The 23,612-nt window shown below is 41.7% G+C and overlaps 1 protein-coding gene across 2 annotated transcripts in view; it reads left to right on the forward strand.

The window, feature by feature from the left end:
* The window catches only part of VPS13A (vacuolar protein sorting 13 homolog A), a 4,910,496-nt gene that overhangs the window by 2,675,275 nt on the left and 2,211,609 nt on the right, over positions 1 to 23,612 (forward strand). The window lies entirely within an intron of this gene.

Below are 23,612 nucleotides of genomic sequence, written 5' to 3' on the forward strand. Positions count from 1 at the left end.
AATATAAATGCCTGGCAATCCTTTGTAATTTCTCTGCAGTATTTCAATGGACCAGTTAACATTTATCTGTCTATTGTACTATAGTGGGCATATATCTTGGCAGTTTTCACTGAATGTCAGTGTTTACTTTTCTAATGAAAGAAAAGGTATTTTATTTGTATATATATATATATATATATATATATATATATATATATATATACATACATACATACATATATATATATATATATATATATATATATATATATATATATATATATATATATATATATATATATATATATATATATATATATATATATATATGTGTGTGTGTGTGTGTGTGTATAGATGTTACATACTAGAGAGAAAGAAAGTTTTTCTTTGTGTGTGTGTATGTATATATATATATATATATATATATATATATATATATATATTTATACGCATACACATGCACACACACACACACACACACACGATTGAACTTTTTTTGCTATAAACTGATTTTACCAGTTTGCTCTTGTTCCCTAGTCAGTAGTACGTCTGATAAACCAACAGGATTTAAAAAATACAGTTCTTGTGAGCATAAAATCCCTAATTCAGATGCCCACAAGAAGTGCATCTACTGCTTAAGACCAGGTCACATCAGTGTTTCTTGTGAGGTATGTGCCTCTTTCAGTCCACTAGTCCTCTTGGATTGGCGCAGTAAGCTAATTTTAAAAGGACTTTTACCAACTTCATCGCCTGCTTCTTCTTCTGGGGCTCGAACCCTCTCCAAACTTCCAGGCTCCAGGGAATGTAAAAGACGAGCCCTCTTAGCATCTCCAAGGGCATTGTCGAAGCCATATGAGAAATGCCAGAAAGTTTCAGATCCTACTTCCTCGTATCTGAGCAAGGTCACTTTTCACTTGGATCCACAGGCCCCTTTGGATCTAACAGGGATCATTACTGTCAACTTCTCCATTGCCATCTATGTCTGCGTCGGATCCTACAACCTCAGATTTGACCGTGAGGAGCCGTATTCCTGAGTTCATCCTAAAACCAGTTTCCCCAGCTTCTCCTTCAAAAATCTTGCAAACCCTTACAAAATCATCCAGTCCCACTTCCTCAGTTTTGTCCAGATCTTCTAGAGGCTTGACAGAAGCCGATATAGACAGGATGATGCGGAAGTTTCTCAGGGCTCAGATCCAGATGAGGGTCTTGCCAACTCCGTCCGTTCTTGGATGCGTGAGCACACAGACCCATTCCTTACAGACTCCTTTTCCAATCCGACCCATGGTTTCTGAGCCCCAAGATCTTAGATACCTGAGAGAATCAGCATTGGATCCAAGGAAATACCCTTCCTCGACCCCTACTTTGGATCAGTACAAGTCACAGATCTAAGAGGTTGGCACTGGGTCCAAGGGGATGAGTTTAGCTCTAACTTTCAGTTCCATTCCTCCTCCTTATTTCCTCGGCACCCAACATCTCAGGTCCTGTTATTTCTAGAGGTCTCAGATCTGGGGTTGGAGGGAGGGAGTTTCTCTGAGTCATTCGGCTTTCCAGGTTGCAGAAAGGGCCTTCTCTTTGCTTAGAGAATCCATCCTCTGACATGTTTGATCCTTCCATTCATCATCAGGTCCAAGCAATGAACCATCATTCCTGCCTTAGATCTGCCTGCACAGACTCCCTGATGAAGTCCCTCAATGAAGACACCAACTTTGATGAGAGAGAGGGGTCCTCTCAATCAACACCTGATGACGTCTCCTTCGGAGACATCTTGGAACTCCTTAAACAGAAGGGTGACTGGTCTTCCCAGTCTCCTCCTTCTGAAGAGTTGGTGTTCCTGGAGGCTTTTAGGGTGGGCCTATGTATATCTTGGTTGACCCCCTCCCCCAGTGAACGAACGTATTGACCTAGTTTCCCAACGGGTTTGGAAGGAGCCAGACACTGTTAAGCCCATCCACAAGTGCCCAGACAAATTTCTTAGCTCCCATCTTCAGACAGATGTCACTGGAGTAAGGGTGTTCCGGTTGATGTCATTGTGACAGCAGCTACAAAAAAGGAGCTAACAAAGCAAAGCTCTGCGGTTCAGCCACTGAACAAGGAGTCCAGAGTAGTGGACAGATTTGGAAAGTTCATTTACGTCTCAGCGGTTTTTGCACTGAGATCATTAAATTACCTGGCATACTTTACCCATCTCTAAAGAGATTTGATCGAGGAGCTGTCAAATTCTTTTGCTGAGATCATGTCCGAGGCTGACCTCAAGAAGGTCTGTCCTCAACTGGCTACTCTGTCATCTGTTTCCAATTCCTCGATGAGGTTGATCCTCCCATACAGTGGAAGGTACCTCAAGAGCAGCCAGTTCAGCCATAACCATTAGGAGACATTCCTGGATGAGGCTTTGTGACTTTGCAGAACCCTTCAACGTGTCCTTTGTTAATGCCCCTTTTGATTGCTCTCCCTTGTTGGGGCTATTGGTGAATAAAACACTAACCTGCACCGAGCAGGAAGGAAACCCCCCCATCTGCTATGGGGATCAAATACTATACCCCACAGAGGACCTTTGCCAAAAACCAACAAGGAGGAAAGAAAACTTGGTTCCAGATGTGTCTGGGACCTTTCAAAGACCTGCACGTAGACACTTCCTCCAGAGGCAGAGGGAGAGGTTTCAGTAGTAGGCATTGCCCCAGAGGCAGCGGGAGGCAACAAAACTATGGCTTCGGAGGCTCCTTCTGTGTGAGGCCATATCAGAGCTCCTGAAGCTCTGCCCAAATGTCCATCTCTGGAGGCAGTCGGGGCTTGTCTGTCCCCTGCACCTAGACAAATCTTACAACAATGCCTGGATGCTAAGTGTAATATCCAGAAATTATTACATTCCCATTTCCTTTCCACCTCCCGGACCCAGGAGGAAATTCCCCAATGTTCCACCTAAAAGGACTACGTAGTTCAAGAAGTTTAGAAGCTGGGACTTCCAAGATGGCAGCACATTGAGTAACAGCTTGATGTCCTTCATGGATGCATCTGCAGTCATAACAAGTGGGTTGTCCTGTCGTCAGGCAGCCCAAATCTGTTCAAACTGTTAAAGATTTCTTGCAGGTTCAACCCCCAAGGTTAGCAGGAAACTGGCCTGCAAAATTGGTCCCTTTCTGACTCCACAAAAAAATTCAAAGGGCAGGAATAGAGACGCAGGCAGAAACAAACCAATCCGCCAGGCCTACCCTGCGAGAGGAGCAAACAGTGAACAACAGAGGCACAGACAGCACCTACACCACCACAATCACAGCAACACCACAGACCATCCAATCCTAACTACCAGGGAACAAATAGCAGCTCCTCTAGGCGGAAAGTTAACTTTATTTTCAAAGAACTGGCACTAACACAACAAAAGACAAAGGACATTTTACAACCATAGATCAAGGTTACTGGTTCCTTCCTTCTTTTACCAGTCAAAAAAAAAGGAAATCTCAAATCAAATCAAAAACTCAAGCTCAAAGCTAGATAATGTAATGAGTTATGATGGATGCAAGCTGTGGAAGCCAGAACAAAGAAGACACAGAAGGGAAAGGTCTTTACTCCAGACTATTCTCAAGAAAGGAAAAGAAAAAAGACCAATTGACCCATTCTACCTCGTCCACAATAATCATTGTCCATACATCATTGTCCCAAAATTCCAAAATGCTGCACCTCTCTTCATGCTTTCCCATGCTGGGCAAGGAGTCTTGGCTGCTCAAGCAGGCAGACCTGCCCCGCCCCCATTCACCAATCTGATCTCTCAGATGCAGATTTCTGCAGAAGAGCACTCACATTCTCCAGCATTGCCCTTTGGCTTATCTACTGCGCACAAAATGGAATTGGACACAGTACAACAAATGGCATTCCTGACTACAGAAGAACAAAAAACACTCCTTTTTTTCTTGGCACTAACAAAAGAAACGAACAAGCACAGCAAGAAAAGTTCTGCAGGCCTTGGGCTTTGGCATCATGCATAATCTTGGTCCCATCAGACACCAGAGAAACTACGAAACTACAGTGGTACCTAAAGAATTTATGGTCCCAACACAGACACAGTATAGAAACAGAAAAGAAACTTCACTCCATCCTTAAACATGCTTTCCTATGGTGGGCTCAGGCATGCCAGTCAAAACCCAGCTCCACTCCTACCTCCAAGCAGATGTCAACCATCACAACAGAGATCAACTTCACCCACATCAATCTAAAGAAATGCTGGCTGGCAAACTGGCAATCAAAAAAGTTCAAACCATTTTTCTCAAAGAGGGCCAGTTGATGACAGACAACACCACAGTCATGTGGTAACAGGGAGGCACTCATTCATACCCCCTGCAGCAGAATGACCTTGGAGCTGTGGACCCTGGCACTCAACAACAAGTTACAGGCAAGGCAATATTTTGTACCGGAAACAATGCTCTAGCAGATATATTAATGTTAAAGAACTGCCCATGATGCCCACTTGAGCTGCTGGAGACTACATCTCATCTCGAAAGAGAAATGGGATGGCCACAGATAGACCTATTAAAATTCTGCACAAGGACATTCCACCCACTAGCATGGAAAGTGGGACTCCTCCTCCTTCAACTGGAAAGTGCCAGCATATGCATGCATTCCTCCTCTTCTTTGATACACAAGGTACTACTAAAAATCAAGGAAAGAACGCCAAAGGATCCTGATAGCTCCAAACTGCTGGCTAACAACACACTGGGTACCTACTGAAGCATGTCTCGAACAATATGAACTATGCTGGAAAATGGAAAAGGTTTGTCATTTGAGTACGGAAAGAGGAAAAATGTGTCAAAACATGGAATGCCTACTATTCTGGCTGAGTATCTGAACCTATCACCCTTTGAACCAGCAGCAAACAGCAGACCTACAACACCTGTCATGAAAACTGCTTTTCCTACAGCACAATTTAGCCAGCAAGGAGGGTTCAGAGAACTACAGGCCTTAATGGTGCCCTTCTGCATACCTTGGATGTACATAGAAGCTACGCTTACTACTTGAAGAACAAAAAAAAGCAGAAAGACTGACCAACTTTTTTTAGCCTGAAGGGAACAGGAAGAAGGAAAAAAAATTTCCAAACAGACACCCAAATGGATAGGAAATTGAATATGCATAACTTACACATCTATCCAAATTTTTAGCCTGCAGAGGGCAAACACTGAGGAAAATGGCGTCGGCTGATGCTTTTATACCCGACAACAGAGAGAGATGTGATGAGTGCGACATTTTCTAGCTCTCCCAGTGTGACAACATAAACTCAGCAGAGGAGAGTAGACTTGTATTTATGGTAAATTTCAGTAACTGGCTAGTAAGTGCACTGACTGGATGTGAGGAATAAAGAAATACAGAAGACCTGGAAAAATCAGCTACAAAAAGTGAGGAAAAAACACTGACTGGAGTAAGTTGTGCAGCTGTTCAGAAAAAGCAATGCAACTTTTAGACTTGACTTTTTCTGAAGAGTCTGTGTTCCTGGAGGCTCCTGGGTGTTACAGGAGGATATAAGACAACTGCATACAGACCTGGTAAAAATAAAGAAAACACTGATGAAGTATATCAACACAAAGAACAAAAGGCTGGAAAAAATGGAGGAAGCTTTAAACAGATATTCAGATGAGATGATAAAACTGCAAAAATCAGAGGTCGAAAGAAAGAAAAGGCTGGCTGTAAATGAAACTGCTCAGGAAGAGATGTTTCAAAAATAAGAGAGTAAGAGGACAGAGCATGTATGGAAAACTTGAGATTTTCAGCTATACCAGAGAAGTTGGAAGGAACAGACTGCATTCATTTTATGAAAGCACAAATAACCAATTGGACTAGTATTCCACAGCAGGAGTTGTTAGTTGAAAGGGCTCATTGTGTGTATGCTCCAAATCTATATATAAGAAAGCAACCTAAACCTTTAATGGTAAAGATGCAATCATAACAGCAGAAGGAGATGATTCTGACAAAACTGTGGCAGAAGGACAAAATACTAAAAGTGGGAGACAGCAGAGTATTTGTGGAGAATGATTACTCATTGCACACCAGACAGAAGAGGAGTAAATTAATTCCGCTGTTCAGGGAATGCAGGTGTGAGATTCAGACCGGTATATCCATCTGTCATTAGGGTATTCTTACCTGGAGGGGCAAAATAATTTTTTGATGGTGTGTGCTAAAGAGGAAATACAAAATTTGTCCAACAAAAAGTGAGCTGTGAAACAGAAGGACATGCTGCTTCTTGTTCTTCTGGTAATAAAGACCGCATAGAGACTGTACCTGTGAAACCTTTTCCAGTATTTCAATGGAAAATTTTGGAGAGAAAGAAGGGAGCACGAGATTTGACTAGAATAATCAAGAGTATGTTGGAAATGAAGCAGAAACAGGATTTGGGTGATGGAGAAGAACAATAATAAAACTAGTAACTTATTGTGAGATCACAATTCAATAATTATATTTGTAAAATGTGACAGAACAAGAAAATCTGGAAGTATTGGACTTTTTCAAAATTTGTTGGACTTGTGGGGCACTAAAGTATATGCCCTACTTTGTGTTGTTAATATTCAGAAGAATGCTTTGGGGGAGGGGAAGTGAGGGGAAAAAGCTAGCTGTAAGTAAAAAAAAAACCTTTCTTCTCTTGTGGTGTATGGTTTTCTTCGGATGCTATTTTTAAGTCTGTTGGGGATGGTACATAGGTTCATAGATGTGTACTAGGCTAATGGCCCTGGAGCCTTTACAAGCCTAGCCCATAGGATTACCCTGGCATCGTGACATCCAACCTTGTTTCCTAGTGCCTCTGTTGAGTAGAGCCACTGGAGTGATCCCTGGGGTGAATTTTCTATTTCCTATCCATTCATTCAGATTTTTTCTTGAAGAGGGCCAGTGAGGTGCTCTGCTTGACATGTATGGGAAGTCTATTCCATAGCATGGGCAGTCTCTGGGTTATGAACCTGCCCCTCTAGCATGTTTTGTTGATTGTGGTAATGAGGTTGAGGTCTCTGGAGCATGTGGTGTGGAAGGATTGGGATTTCTTTAGATGTAGCATTTCTAACAGAGCTGGGACTGACATTGCTTTGTAAGTCAAGCAGAGATAGCCTCTAAGTAGGTGATATGAGACAGAGAATAGATGTTTTTTGTGTCTTTCCATATAGGACAAGTGTTTAAGGCCTAGAATCCACCTTGTGAGGTACTTTTGTGACCTCTCCAGTTGTTGCAGGTGTGTAGTGAGGTGCATGATAAATTGGGCATTGTACTCAATGATTGGCCTAATGAGGGAGAGTAGAGGAAGACAGTGACATCTTTCTTCCTGGATGCAAGACCCTTAGTAATGAGATGTGCCACATAAAAGGACTTTCTGACCACAGTGGCAGTGTGGTGGTCAGAAGAGAGGTTGCTGTCAACCTGTGTTCCCAGATCTCTTATAACGCCTTCTGTGTTCAGTGGACTATCATCAATGTGGTAATTCAAGGGAGCTGGGTTTTTCCCAAGGGGGAGGAAGACACATTTTTTGGCATTGAGTTTAAGGCCATGGTTCGGACACCAGTCGTTGGTCTCAGTGAGGCCTTTCTGTAGGATGTCAGCATCACTTAGGGAGTTAATAATTGCTCCCAACCTGCAATCATCTGCGAACTTTGTCATCCAGAGTCCCTTCATGTTGGCCTGGACTTCAGAGAAGTTGATAAACAGGAGAGGACCCCGGACCGAACCCTGTGGGACTCCATTCGTGACTGGTCAGCAGTCTGTCTTAGAGTCCGCTACTTTCACACTGTGGGTTTTATCTGTGAGCCAGTTTGCAACCCACCTAGTGATATAGGGGTTGATGCCCAGCTTAGTGAGTTTTTCTATGATTCCTGAGTGGGGAATGGTATCAAAGGCCTTGGCCAGATCAAGGTAGGCTGTATGAACCACCTTGCCTTCATCCACACCTCTGGTGACTGACTCAAAGAAGTCGACCAAGTTGAGCAGGCATGATCTCCCTTTCACAAAACCAAACAGTGTAGGATCCAGAGTTTGGAGATTCCCTATATCCTTGTTTATTAGGTCCGTGATGATGCTTTCCATAGCTTTGCATATCAGACTCATCAAGCTAATGGCGCGGTAGTTCCCAGGGTTTGTAGTCTCTCCTCCTTTGTGGAGAGGGATAACTGTAGCAGTGCGCTATTCGATAAGGCCAAAGCCTGAGGTGAGGCTGTGATTGAACAGGGCACACAGGTGAAGTGCCAGTTCACTCTGTAGTTCATGTAGAACACAGTCAGGGATATTGTCAGGTCCCATAGAAGCTGTAGTCTTGGCCTTGGACAGTGCTGTTGTAACCTATGCAGCAGTAGTACTGGGTGCCTGGCAATCTACTGATGTAGTGATTGGTCCTCTGGGGGGGGGAGGGAGTGGTAAAGTTGGCACTGAATCTGGTAGCCAGTATATTGGCAATATCTGTTGGCTTGGTATAAGAGGTACCATTGTGCAGTAGCTCAGAGCAAATCTGGGTATTGCCGTGGAGTTTCATTACATAACTATAGAAGGCCTTGTGGTTGTCTTTACTATCTGCTGCAATTTTGTTTTCATAGCTAGCTTTAGAGGATTTGATGAGGGATCTCTACCTTTTGTTGAGCCTGATAAAGGAGGTTTTTCCAGTCTTGGGCCTTCACGTTATTCCGCATCATTTTCCTCCTCCTGTTGTAGAGTTTGTTTATGGCAGGGGTCCACCAGATTGGCTTCCTTTTTTTGAGGAGAGCGTCTTGGTTCAATTGGGTATGGCGAGATCCATGCAATTGTGTACGTGTGTGTACAGTGCATTGGTGTATGATTCGATGGTTATGCAACCATTCTCCATTTGCATGGGTGCCGTGAAGTTAGCCACCTCTGTTTTTTTAGGAGCCCAGAGGTAGCTTTGGAGAAGTTTTTCATGGTGGTTACCTTTTGGAGGGGGGGGGGGGGGCAGTGGGAGGGATGTGGATTTCCAAGGTGATTAGTTTATGGTCAGATCTAACCAGGGAGGAGTAGACTATTGGTGTAGAGCAGTAGTCGCCCATGTTAGTAATGACCAGGTCAAGGATGTTGCTACCTCTAGTGGGGGTAAGAATGAGCTGGTCCAGGACATTAGAATTAATGAATTCCAGGAAGCGTTGGGCAGGTGTATTGGTACATAAGTAGTTTTCACAGTTAATGGAGGGGTAGTTGAAGTCGCCAGGTATGACAGTGTTAGGTTAGACCTTAATATTCTATAGGGTGCTTAGGAACGTGGAGTGCGAGTCTTGGGACATGGTTGGGGATCTATAGCAGGCTACGACCTGAATCGCTGTCTTAACCAATGTTAACTGCACCTGAAGTATCTCAGATGTTTTATGTTGGGCTACCAGTCTGGAGATGTGCACATCCTTTATGAATATGGAAACACCACCGCCTTTGGAGCTTCGACCCAAGTTCTGGGGCCGAAAGTTGTGGAATGAGTTATAGCCTGGTAGCGCAGAGATGCTTTATGCTGCCTTGAACCAGGTCTCTGTTACAGCACAAATTTCAGTGTTCTCCATTAAAAGGAGAGCTTCGAGTGAGTGCATTTTCAGATTTGGACTTCTAGCGTTGAGCAGCATGACCCTCAGATTGCATTTGTTTGTAGCTATTATGGTGGTAATTTGGTCTTTGGAGCACCACATAAAAAAGGGTCTATGGGGTGTCAAGAGCCTTGGCCAGTATCTGGAAGCCCAGGGGTGACAGATGCAGGCCATCTCTGACAGAGCATCGAGGTATGTCAGTCATGTCATCCCAGGCAGACAGATACTGAATCCCCTTAGAATGACACCAGAAACTTAGCCAGTTGTTGAAACCAATCATTTTCTGCTTGTACTCTAGTATCATTCTGGGCGATGGTAGGATGCTGCTGAGGGCTAGGGTCATACCCGCCTGGGCTACGTAATCCGAGAGCTCCTACATTTTTCCTGTAGTCCAGGGAGATGTCTCAGGTCATTCACACCCACATGTACAATGACAGAGTCATATTCGTACCTGTTGTTGAGGGATCTGAGTGCATGCGTTATGTGGCAGATCCAGGTGCCTGACCAGCAGCTGACTGTTACTTTCTCCTTATTCATCCTAGTGAGTGGGACATCAGTGTGCCTCACTATCAAGTCACCTATGACTAGTGTGTTGGCATGCTGTTTTGCCTTAGAGACTTTGGTTGAGTGGCACAATGTTTAGGAGAGTTATATCACTCGTGATTAGTTTTGTGTTGTGGTGGTCAAGTGCATTTCTGTCTTGGAGGTCTTTGCTGTTTGGGTATAGTTTTATTGAGAGCCTCCACGAAGGTGGGTGTGTGTTTTTTTTATGTGAAGGGAATGCTGGTGTGTGTTCTGGAGGGCTATGTGTTCCATCTGGTTTGGTGCAAGTGTTGACCTTTTCTTCTTGACCAGCTATTCCGGTCTTGGCTGGAGAGTGCTTGGCTTCCTCTTTGGATATATAAGTGCATCTCTCGCATGTCTTGAGTGTTGGGAGGTAAGAGGAGAGGGTTGTCATTGTACATGAGGCAGTTGCTACATTGCCTCAGGATGCCTAAGTTCACTAGGTTAATAGGAGAAAGCACAGGGAACTGACCTTTAGACATGCCTGGAGGGTGGGCATTAATAAGAAGTAATGGAGTTGTTTCCCTGTAGAACATTTAGTGCTGGTAGCACTTTTGTGTGCTACAATAATTGCTTCAAGAAGTCTGGTAAAGTGCTAAACTAATAAGCTAGTAAAACTGCAAGAGAGGAGAGAGCTAGTAGATCTAAGGGAAAAATTGAATAGCAGACTTTGGCACTGTTCAGAAGCTTGCAAACAGTCCTGGATATAGCAAATCTGTTTCAGGACTAGACTAGTTGCAAGAACGACGGGAAAATCGCAAACATGGGCTTTTAAACCAGAAAGTTGAAAGAGATGGAAAAACTGCCCAAACGGCCAATAAACTATAATTTCTGGACCAGACACCACTCCTCTTGTGGTAGAATAGGCTACCTCGTGCTTACCACTCCCGCTGACAAGCTAGAAGGCTTTCCTCCAACACAGAAAGGCTTATGAGCCTCAGAAGCTTGCAAACAGTCCTGGATACAGCAAATCTGTACCTGGACTAGAATAGTTACAGGAAAGGTGGGAAACAAGTGCTGTTTTTTGTTTTCTGTTTTCTTTTTCTTCCCTCTTCTCTGTCTTGTACAGTTTTGAGAAATATAGGCAATGCAGTGTAAAAAAAAAAAAAAAAGAGAGCCTGGTTAAAAAGGCATGCCAGAGTTAGAATTAAAGTGCTTCTTCTCATTCTTGCATGGGGAAATGACTGGGTTAAGGACCTTTGATTAGTTTTAAGAGACAACAAGTAAATGAAAAAGAATATTGAATATTATGAGGCCTTTTTTTCTAGCAAATGCGTGCATACTTAATAGCAGTTCTGTAGCTGGTATTAGTGTTTCCATGGAAACAGTCTGATACAGAGAAACTGGTGACAGTCTAGTGGAAGGGGATTGGCTGAGGGAGAAAGAAAAGACAAATTGGCTCGGGCATAATGTTCTTTGAAAGCAGTCAGGGTTTTCTCAGCTGGGAGAGCTTTAACAATAAGACAAAACCAATTAGACTTGAAGTAAAGTTTTCTCAGTTTTTTAAATGCAGCAGTGATACTAATATAAACAGGTGCTTTTTTTTTTTTTCTTTTTCTCCCTTCTCCTGTCTTTTTCTTTGTTCAGTTTTAAGAATTGTAGGCACTGCAATGTGAAAAAAGGGAGAGGGGAAGAGGGGAGAGGAAAGGTCTGGTTAAGAGAGTATGACAAAAGAAAAATAAGTGTACTTTTTCCCATGCTTGCATAGGGAGATGATTAAGACCCTAGGCATTATCCAGTAACAAGTTTATTACAAAGCATGTAAATGAAAAAGAATATTGAAATATTATAAGGCTTTTTTTCTGGTAAACAAGATGTCCTTAGCAGTTTTGTGTCTGGTTTGCATGTCATTAGAAGTCAATTTGATATAAAGAAATAGCTTGGAGAAAGTATTTACTGAAAAATATTCAAGTGTTTTCTCAGCTGGGAGAGCTATAAAGATAGGCAGAATTAAATAGCACTTACTAATAGCACAGGCTGTACCATGCATCTTAGCATGACTAACCTTTCTTTTTGGCTAACTCTAGCCTGTGTGGCTGTGAACTTAGAACTTTTGTTCTTATTAGAGAGCAAAAACGTCAATACTTGAAGATGTACATAGTTTTTTTGTGCTGTTATTAAGTTGATATGTTTTTTGGGGGGGGCTGTTTGTTCTCTTTGAGGGCTTTCAAAAAAAACAAAAAATTATGTAAGACGTGGCATAGGCTCAATTGGAATTGACATGAAATAACTGTATAAAAGACCAACCTGCCAAACGGTATATGCATGTGACATAAAAGTTGGAACTAGACATTTAAAAAAAATGCACTTAAACATAAAAGGTGGTAATAGTAACTATATAAAAAATTGTTTTCTGTAATGTCTTTCAGTCTGAATGGTCTTACAGATAAATATAAAAAAGAAAGGGTAGTGAACTATATGCAAATAGATATGCTACAGGAGACACACCTGGAAGGAACTGGACATGTGAAAGATTTTCAGGATGGTTATTCAGCGGAATGTCTGGGGCAGAGGAAAAGAGGAGTACTTACATTCATTGCAAGAGGACCTAGAGTAGTGATAGAAGAGAAAAAAAAGATAATAATGGAAGATACATAATACTAAGGGGCTACTGGCAAGGGAAGAAGATTACACTTGCATATATTTACATTCCACCTAAAACTGCTATAATGGAGCTTAAGAAAATTCTGGGAGAAATAATCAGCTTTCAGCAAGGAATATTACTTGTAGGTAGAGACTGGAACTTTGTTTGCAGCAGTGAAAATATAACAAAGGAGAGTAGATTTTTGAAGAAATGTATGAAAACATTTGGCATGGTAGATGTGCATTCAGTACTTAGGAGTTCTGAGTGAATTTACGTATTCTCCATGAATCAAAAACTGGGCTAGGCTAGATAGAATTTGCACCTCCCAGGAACGTATGCATTTTATTTTATTTATTTTACATTTGTTGAATGGGAAAGTCCGTCTCTGCTAAAAATAGCCCTTTTTCAGTGGAGGCTCAGGGAGAAAAGCACCGAAAAATATTATACAGTACAGTTAGAATTAAAAATTGCAGATGTACAAAAACAAATTACAGAAGACATATTCAAAGAAGCTAATATATGGTGTATGCAGCATTAGATAATTATTATATGTTTACATGTTTTAATAGTATGCAGGATGTATGAGAAGAGATATAAACATACAGTCGTAAAGCAATAGTTCAGTATAAAACATTATTTGTTTTCACGTGGCAGTTTGGAGGAGGTATTTAGAAAAGAGAAGAGTTTGACTAAAGAATGATACATCTAAGTTAAATGGGACTGATAGGCAAAGTAGGGAAGGTAGAAAAGTGGAAAAGGTGGAGAGTGGAGGATAAAAGATTAGAATAGTGTTTAATTAGTGGGTAGATTTAGGGATGGGAATCTATTTTATGTTTGGTGTAAACCGAGGCACGACCAGAGAGCTTTTAAGTGTTCTTTAGCAGCTGCTATGAATTGTTTTGGTTGATTTAGTGATCTACTATGAAGAGGAAGTTTGTTCCATGCAATGGTAGGATGATAGTTGTATAAGTTGCATCCCATATTAGTCCTAGCTTTATAGATATGTAGTAGGTCTTGATTAGAGTTTCGAAGTGATCTCATTGGAGAGTAGTGGGATACATAGGAGGATAAGTTAGAGCAGTAGTTTGGTTCGTATAATATAGAGTGTCTAAACTGGAGCTGAGAAAGAAGAAGCCGGTTAGGAAGTTTCAGCCAGTTTAGTTGCCGAAGTGAGACACAGTGATGTGTTTTATAGTTATGTTGTGCAGAGAATTTGGCTACTCTGTTATATGTTGAGTTAAGTTTTGTTAGGAGAGTAGTGTTTAGATTTGTGAGTATTTGTGAACCATATAGTAGACTGGGTAGGAAATAAGTATGGGATAGGGTTACTTTGGCTTTGAAAGTCAGAAACTTTCTGTTTCTGTAAAAAAGGCCTAGTTTTTAATGAGTCTTCCTAATACAGTTATTTATGTCAAGTCAAATTTAAGTTGATCATCTATGCTGACAAGTAGGGGTTTGGTGCTAGCTTCAGGAACTATTGGAGTGTTATTTAGCGACAGTGTAGAGAAGTTAGTTTTTAGATGGTTAAGAGATTTAAGGAGGAAGAGTAAAAGTTTAGTTTTTTGAAATTCAGAATTAATTGGTTGTTGGTGAGCCAGGTTTCCACTGATGTAAAGGCTTCCTGAGTAGTAGAGTTAAGACCAGAGGGAGAGTCAGAGATAGTGATCACAGAAGAATCATTTGCATATTGTGCAAGTGATGACTAAGAGCAAGAGGTATAGCGTAGATGGGTGAAGATATTAAATAGCAAAGGACCCAATGTGGAACCTTAGGGAACTCCCATTTTACAGGGCAGGGGGGGTGCAGAGAGCCATTTCACTGATTGTAATCGATCAGAGAGATAATTAGAAAACCAAGAGACAGTGGTGGGGGAGAAGTTGAGATTAGTCAGTTTAGCCAGAAGTAGAGAGTGTGAGATGGTATCAAAGGCCTTAGGAAGGTCTAGAAATAAGCAGGATATGAGTTTATTCTCACAAACCAGTGAAATAATGTTAGTAAAGAAGATAAGGGCAGTGGTTGTACTGTGTTTTGGACGGAAACCGTGCTGAGTGGGTCTAAGTAGGTCTTCCTGTGTTAGGTATTGCAGAGTTTGTTTATTATACATTTTTCAAGTAGTTTAGAGAGAGGTGACAGAATTGGTATTGGCCTAAAATTAGAGATCTCTTGGGAGCTACCTCCCTTGTGGATAGGTAATGTGTAAAATTCTTTCCAGATGGATGGTACTTTTGAATGAGATAGAGCGGTTGATTAAGCTGGCTACCGGAAAAGCAAGAGTATCTGCTGCTAGCTGGAGGAAGTAGGAATGAATGTTATCAGCAGAAGTAGAGCGTGGTTTTAGTCTGGAGAGTAGAGATTTGATGTAAGTAGTAGATGCAAAGAAAAGTGTTTGAGGGGATTGGAACTAGGAGATTCAACTGTGAGATTAGGATCCTTAGCTGGGGGAGGATTTATATTGACCATCTTTGTTAGTCTCAATGAAGAAGGCGTTAAAGATGGTGGCAGTTTTATCAGGTGTCTTATTTGGGTAGGGATTCTGAGAGGAAAGGTTACCTGGGTGCAGTATTTGATTGACTGAATGCCAAAACTTTTTGGGATTAGATTTTAATGTTGTAGGATGGTTAAAATAGAATTCTTTTTTTTTGTCTTCAGCAATGTGTTTTTTTATCAGGTTCTAAGTTGTTTGTACTTTTGCAAGTCAGAGGGGAGTTTATATTTCATCCAGAATTTCCAGTGCCTGTCCCTATTTCTCATTAGTGTGCGGGTTTCCTTAGAGAGCCTTGGGGATATTTTATATTTTATTCTAACAGTGTGGAGAGGTGCAAGAGAGTTTAGTATATCAAGGAAAATGGAGTTAAAAGATTGGACTGCCTCATCCAGAGTAATGTCCTTAAGGCGATTCCAATTTATTCTAGTGAGAATGGTCTTAAAGGTATCAGGAGAAAAGTTTGAAAGTTTTCAACAAGTTATGTATCTATGGGATCTGGTGAAATGGGGAGTGAATCTAGTGAGTTTTATTGTAGAGTGATTACTAAGGGTGTTGGGTAGGGTTTCAGGGTTATGATATATAGAAGGGTCAGATACTAGTATCCAGTCAATTAAGGTACTTGGAATTAGTGAGTTATTGTGTGTGAGTATAGATAGTAGTTGAGTAAAGGTATGTAGATTAATGCATGAGGCCGAGTTTGGGTTATTTAAAGCTAGTCAATTTATATTTACATCACCAAGGAGAATTCATTCTTTCGAGTAGTGTTCTGTGGGATAGGAGAGGAAGTTTTCTATCAGGGGAATATTATTTCCTGGAGGAGTATAGATGGCTACTACTGTAATGGTGCAAATGTTATTGAGTTTAAGGTTTGCTGCTAGGATTTCTGTTGGGGAGAAAGGTGGGATTGGTTCATTAGTACAAGTGAGGGTTAGATGATTAGAGTAGATGATTGCGACTCCACCTCCTTTTTCTTTAGGCAATCAAGGCGAAGTGTATTATACCCTGAGGGAAGAATGTCACTGTCTGAGATATGTGGTTTCAGCCATGTTTCTGTGAGGGAGATTATATCAGGGTATGGTTGGCAACCTAGGCATGGAATTCAATGTTTTATTGAGTATGCTTCTAATATTCATAGAATAGAATGAGATGTGTTTTTTGGTGGGGTAGGGGCGTGTTTGTTGGGAGGAATAGCATTATTGGAGGGTGTGGCTAAGACTGGTCCTGGGTTAGGGTGAATGTCTCCTGATAGAAGTAGTGTAGCAGGATGGAGGTGAGACTTGTATAGCTGCAGAGAGATTCAATTTTAGTGAAAGAGGGAGGAATTATGATTTCTAGGTAGAGGAGTATTTAATGGAAGAATGGATGAGGAAATGTCCACATATTGTTGTTGATAAGAGAAGATATGGTCATGAGATTTTGTAGGGCTGTTGTTGACCGGAGTTAAATAAGGATGAAGGGCTGTTAATGAGGAGAGAAAAAATAAAGGCGGGAGATAAATAATGACATACAGTGTGATAGTCATTTGAAGGATAAAAATAATCAGTTTATTTGAGTTAAGTAGAACTTTATAAAGAAGGTGTATTAGATTAATAGGGCTTGTGTATGTGTAGTTGAGGATGGGACCAGTAGGGGGTGTTAGAGAGATGAGAGTTAGGATCAGTAGTGAATAGTGCTGTAGACTAGAGAGAAGGAGGAGGGAAAAAGTAGTGATAGATCAGGAGGACGGGAAGGGGTATTGTGTATGGATAAGTATAAAGGAAATGATATGGGGGTGGGAGGGGAGCAAAGTGAGCCCAAGCATAGATAGCCCCGAGTCTCAAACTGCTGCAGGAAAGTACACTATAGTCACTGAGTCAAAAACGTGTTTCTAGGGCTTGGCGAGCAGCTCAGAGAAGGTAGAATGAGGCAAAGAGGGCACAGTTGATGGAACAAGTTGACACAAGTTAGCTGCAGTTTGCAGTTACAAATGACAGAAAACCAGGAAAGGAGTAAAGAAAATTAAAAGCAATGGAGACAGACTAAAGGAAAGAATACAGATGAAGCAGCGAAGGCTGAAGGAGTTTTGGCAAGGTCCCTATAGAGTGGGAAAGGCCAGAGAGTCTTAGCGATTCAGTTTAGGCTAGTGTATATATCAGTTAGAATGTAAAAGAAATAAGACAAACAAGTGGGTATGGCTACTAACGATCCTAGTAGGGAGTGATCTCTAACCAACCTAGTGGCACTAGTCAGTTAGTTTAACTATGGAGGTGATCCTCCAAAGAACATACTTAAAAAGTTTGTTGAGAGCACTGGGAGAAGTTATGTTCCATGTCTGAGCAAGGGTAGAGGTCTTGAAACACACCCAACAAGTATTTCAGATCATGTGCCAATATTAACTAAAATAAAAACACAGGGTAATGAAATAAAAATGAGACAGTGACGCTTTCCCACCTATTAGTTGAAAAGAGAGGAATTTAAGGAATGGGTTTTGGAATTAATTCAGGAGCTACTAAAAAATAGAATTTTTTCTGAAACTATAGCTAAGAAGTAGGACAAAAATTAAAGTATAGTTTAAAACTAGAGTGGAAATAAAGAAAAGGGAGTTATGGTTAAGAAGTAACGAGTTATTTAGAGGGACTGACAAATGTTAAAGTATTGCAAAATACGGAGAATCACCCAGAACAAGAAAAGGAGCAACTGCAGAATGCTAAACAGAAAATAAGGGATTACCTCCATAATATGCATGCGTTTAGAAAATTTGCTGTTAAGCAACTGTTTTTTGATAATTCTAGAACACAGAAACCTTTTTTGCACAACCACTCAGTCAACAGAAAGTGGAAAGGTCAGTCACTAAGCTTAGGGAGCCTATAACAAGGAAGATAATAGATAAGAAGTATTAGAAATATTTCAGAGATTTTTTAAAAGTTTGTATAAAACCAAGAAATATGGAAATGAAAGTACAAATGGAAATGTTTATTAAAGAATTAAATATGACAGTGTTATAGGTAGATGTGGTTGAATTATTAACAGGAAAGGAAGAGATGAGATAAAAATGACTATCTGTAAACAATCTGCAGGAAAGTCCCCAGGAACAGATGTTATTCCTGTGGAAGTTTGGAAGCTAGGTGGGAAAAAACTGATAAAGATCATGTAGAATATGTGTGTGTGTAAGAAGCATTTCTAAGGACTGAACATGCATATAAATAGCAAGCATGTGCTAACTTCAGTGCTATTTTGAGAGTGCAGCCAGTGAGTGAACGTGAATGAGAGATAGTCTGTTTATAAGTTTATTTAAGTTATTTACCTCGTTTCCTGATGTGTTTGTACATAATAAAGCTGCTTGAACATAACCCACGCTGGTTCGTCTATTCCATCCTAACAAGACAAGTGAGACGAACGACTTGTTGGCAGAACCGGGATACCAGAGACTATTTTTCAGAGATATGAGGTACAGAAACAATGATAAAGGGCAGAGTAAGAGAAATGAGAGCAAAAAAGGGCCAGAAGTAAGTTAAAGATAATGAAAACTTGCAAGAATGCGTATTTTGTTAAAAGAGGTAAAACGGAGCATTACAAGGGCACAACAATGCAGTACTAAACAAACAAATAGCACATAAATGTTTATTAAGCAAACGAAAGGCATAAAAAGTTTTTTTAATTGAGGAAAATTTTCAAAGTTAAGATGTTTGATAAAACTATTGCCAGAAAAGTACATAAGAGGTTCAGAGTCGCCTCGGAATTGCTAACCTAGCATGTTTAGAGTAAAAAAAGTACAAGGGAAAAGATTACATGGACAAAACGAACATATTAAATGGCAAAAAGGGCATATTAAGCATAACTAAAGCAAGGCAACTGCATGTTTTTTGAAAAATTACAGTGTTTTTGCATAAACAATTATTTTTCATTAACTAAAGCTCTTCATAGCATAACTACCATTGTTTGAAGCATTGCATTGTGTGTAAAAGTGCTTACAGTGTGTGTTTGTTACTGTGCATTTATTCGGAAGAGTTTGTTGTGTGCAAAGTGCAACTATTCGTGAAGTGCAGTCAGTGTACTATTGGGCATGATTACAAGTACTGGCATAAATTTCTGGCATGTATATAGTGTCTATATCTATGTACGCATGTGTGTGTGTGTGTGTTCGTTCGTGCAGTTACAAGTGGACTTGGATTGCATTGTGTTTTACTATAAGTTGCTGGCACGGCACTCTGATTTCGAAAACACTCACCACTTGTGTTTAATCAGAATATTGCAGAGAATTGAAGAATATTTGAGCAACAGTACAATATTTTTATACAAGCACCTTACTCAGATAAAGGTGCACGCACCAAAGCATTTATTTTGCTAAACTAGCTGGATCAGAGGCCATTGATAGAGAGCAATCGTTTGTGTATCCACCAGCATTGTATGAAGGTGAAAATCATCATGTTGTTGTTCAGGCTGAATCAAGGGAAGATGCTGAGTGTTTGAAGCGTAAATTCAGAGAAATGTGTAACCCCCAGACCAATGTTACTTTAGAGAAGCATTTGCTTTACATGAGAAACCAAAGGGCAGGAGAAACATTTGCAGCTACATTACAGACTTAAGAAACAAGACTAAAACTTGCATTACCGTCCCATCAGTCTGACAAGCCTCATCTGCAAGGCCATGGAGCGTATTATCATGGAACTTATAAACAAAGACATTGGCAACCTTCAAACACTGGACCCCACCCAGTTTGGGTTTGTGAAGGGCCGATCTTGTCTCCTGAACCTGATTGACTTCTTTGAATCAGTCTCCAGAGCCATGGACAAGGGTAAGGTGGTCCACACAGCCTATCTAGACCTTGCCAAGGCCTTTGACACCATCCCCCACTCTGGAATCATAGATAAACTTACTAAGTTGGGCATTAATCCCTATGTCACCCAATGGGTTGCTAATTGGCTTACTGATAGAACCCACATTGTAAAAGTAGCCGACTCCAAATCCAGCTCCAGACAAGTGACAAGTGGAGTACCTCAGGGTTCAGTCCTGGGGCCGCTCTTGTTTGGCATCTACTTCTCTGAAGTACAGGTCAACACTAAGGGACTCTGGCTAACAAAGTTTGCAGATGACTGCAAACTGTGAGCCATTATTGAATCCCCAAATGATGTGGATACTCTACAAAAGGGCCTTACAGAAACAGATGCTTGGTGCCAGAGCCATGGGCTCAAGCTCAATGCCAAGAAATGTATTGTTATCCCTTTGGGAAAAAGCATGTATCCATGAATTACCATATAGGTGGCAGTACACTAAACACAGAAAGTGTGATAAGAGACTTAGGGACACAGGTGGACAGTGGTCTCACCTTCGATAACCACATCGCCACAACAGTCAGGAAATCCTTCTATGTGGCACACCTCATCACGAAGGGCTTTTCATCCAGAATAAAGGAGGTCATTGTCCCACTGTACTCATCCCTCATTAGACCCATTATAGAATACAACGCCCCATTTGGTATGTACCTCTCAAGACATCTGCAACAACTGGAAAGGCCTCCGAAATACCTCACTAAAAGAATCACAGGCCTAAAGCAGATGCCCTACGCTGACCGCCTTAAAAAACTCCAGCTATACTCTGTCACATATCGTCTACTCAGAGGCGATCTCTGCTTAACATACAAGGCCATGTCAAACCCAGAGCTGTTGGACATGCTACACTTAAAGAAATTCCAATCCCTTAGAGCTACACGCTCCAGGGATCTAAACCTTGTCATCACAATAAACAAAACATGCTAGAGGGATAGGTTCCTGACCCAGAGACTCCCCAAACTCTGGAATAGATTGCCCATACATGTCAAGCAGAGTACCTCTTTGGACCTCTTCAAGAGGAACCTTGACGATTGGTTGGGAGAAAGGAAATTCACCCCAGGGATCACGTCAGTCGCCCTGCTAGACAGGTGTCCAGAAAAGTAAATAATGTGGGAAGAAATAGCCAGGGAATTGTTATGGCTAGGCTTGTATAGGCCCTAGGGCTGATAGCCTAGTACCAACCTATGAACCTATATTTGGTGATCTAAAAGATGAGTTAATAAAGGACAGGCTTGTATGTGGTATCAGTAATGCTGCTGTGAGAAAGATTTTGCTTCGGGACAGACTTAACGTTGAGCAAAGCTATTGAGATTTGTCAAATCCATGAGGTTACAGAAAGGCACACAAGTATGCTTGTAACTGATAAGAACATGGTTTCACCAACCTCCAGAGCAAACATAGGTAGCATGCAACACGTGGCAAGCAGAAACAGGCCTAAGCACGTGACAGCTGCAGCCCCTGTGGGTTTTCCCGGGAAGTCGCAAAGTTTTCTAGCAAGATCCAAGACCATCTCAGTTAAAAGAGCATGCTCAGTGCAGAAAAAACCCTGCTCAGTACAGCACCAGAGTGAATCAACAAAACCCAAGTCAAGTGTTATTGTTAACTGTCACAACTGTGGTGCCAACCATGAGTCTAAAAGAGAAATGTGTTTAGAATTTGGTCAGCAATGTCACAAGTGTAAAAATGGAATAATTTTCAAAGATTTTGCAAGTCAAATAGACCTTGCTCAGTTACAAAGAAAGATTACTCAAAAAAGCAAATTAATCAAGTAGGGTTGCAGTCAGCTTTCTGTGCAGATGGTGTATCAGTAATCGGTGAAAAGCTCAATGCAGTTGATTTATTAGCCAAGGGCAAAGTATTTTGTACTGCCCGAATCCATGGTAAACCCATTGAGCTCAAAGTAGATACTGGTCAGAGTGTAATGTGATGTCAGCAAAATCATTTGCTTAAGTGAGAGCTGCTGAACAACTTAATGTGGCTAGTTGTTCGAGACTTGTTGCATATGGAAGTGAAGTAATTCAAACTGAAGGCTCAGTAATGCTTTCATGTTATTTGGCCAGAAACAGTTACAAATTGTTGTTTTACATAGTTCGAAGACCTGTGCAGTCATTATTGGGTCTCAGAGACAGTTTGAGAATGGACATGCTTTCCTTTACTAAAGAAGATGTCCTTGTATTCCTATGTTGCAGTATTCATACTGTGGGATTTCCCACCTCAGGTGACCCACCATCGACTCCTATACAAAAGCTTAAGCCTGGCTTCTGTAGGTGTGTGGGATGTCACACACAGGGCCATAAACCAGGGACCATAAAGAACTTTTCAGCCACAGATGACGTTAGCTTTGACCGCTTTGCTCCTATGACCGAAGACTTCAAAAAGATAAGTACCCTATTGGGGTTTTTCTCTCTTACTTACGCTTTAGCTTGGTTGCTGTAGATTCTCTTTTAGCCGATGTCTGAGAAAAAGAGCAAATGTAATTGCGGGCAACAGCACACACAGACTCACAACCAGTGTGTGTTTTGCTTAGGTAAGGAGCACAACCATATGGCCTGCTGCATTTGTCAGTCCTTCATGCCAAAGACCCTACGCAGCCGGCTGGCTGCACTAAATGTGTATCTGAAGTAGTTGACTTCATTTGGTCATCAACCTGTGGGTATTCGGATCCGGATCAGATTCGAGACGGCTGCTTCACCAGCTTCTGATCTGAGCTCCAAGCTCTTCCCCTTGCCCATAATACCCCTCCAGCTCCTTCCTTCCCCTAGATCTCATTGCCGCTTTCCAAGCTGGCAGTGTGGTCTCGAGCTACAACTGAGTTAGTGTTTTTTTGGGTAAGTGATTAGCGTTTGTTTAGTTAGCTTCAGCTAATATTGTTACTTCCCCCCCCTTACACCCACGTCTACGTCGTCGGTCAAAAAAAAAAGATATTTTGTTAGTCTGCTGTGCCCTTCTTATTCCCCTCAGTTAGTCTAGTGTGTATGTGTGTGTGTTTTCTCAGGATTTCCTTAGACGTGGCTAATGTTTCAAAGCCTGTCTTCAGGAAATGTGCAGTGTGTGACCATAAGCTGTTACTGGCCGATGGCCACACTCTGTATGTGTTGTTTGCTTGGGTGTGCCTCACCTGTCAGCGGCCTGCACTATTTGCGCAGGATTTAATCCCAGAGCCCTCAAAGACAGGAGGACTAAATTGATAATGAAAGGGCTCTTGCCACCTTTGGGGACGGCTGTCCCCGCCTCGTCTTCAATGGTAGTGGCAGCTACCATCTCTTCGCCCTCTCAGGCCTCCGTGGCTCATACCCCTTTGGATTCAGGTAAAAGGGAGAAGGATAGGCTCAAAAAGCGGTCCCCTGACCGCTCGGAACAGTCGGTGCCTCTAGCCAAGACTAGAACTCACTAAGGCCCAGCACCCCTCAGCTCCATTCTCCAAGGTTTTCCCCGGAGCCGACGGTGTCTCAGGCTCCTTCGAGAGCCTCCCCTCACCTGCACTTCCTTGCCTGTGTCGGTGGCTTCCTCATCCCGGTCCACCCGCAGTCTTTCAGAGTCAGAGATGGACAGGATGATGCAGAAGTTTATCCGCACCTAGATCCAGATGGGGGTTTTGCCAGCCCCCTCTTCCTCTGGAGTGGGGGGTTCTCAGCCATTCTTTGCCCCCATTGCTCCTTCTCCTA

The sequence above is a fragment of the Protopterus annectens genome, chromosome 2.part0 (genome assembly GCF_019279795.1).
Source record: "Protopterus annectens isolate FY-2018-M chromosome 2.part0, PAN1.0, whole genome shotgun sequence".
In the NCBI taxonomy this organism is placed as follows: domain Eukaryota; kingdom Metazoa; phylum Chordata; order Ceratodontiformes; family Protopteridae; genus Protopterus; species Protopterus annectens.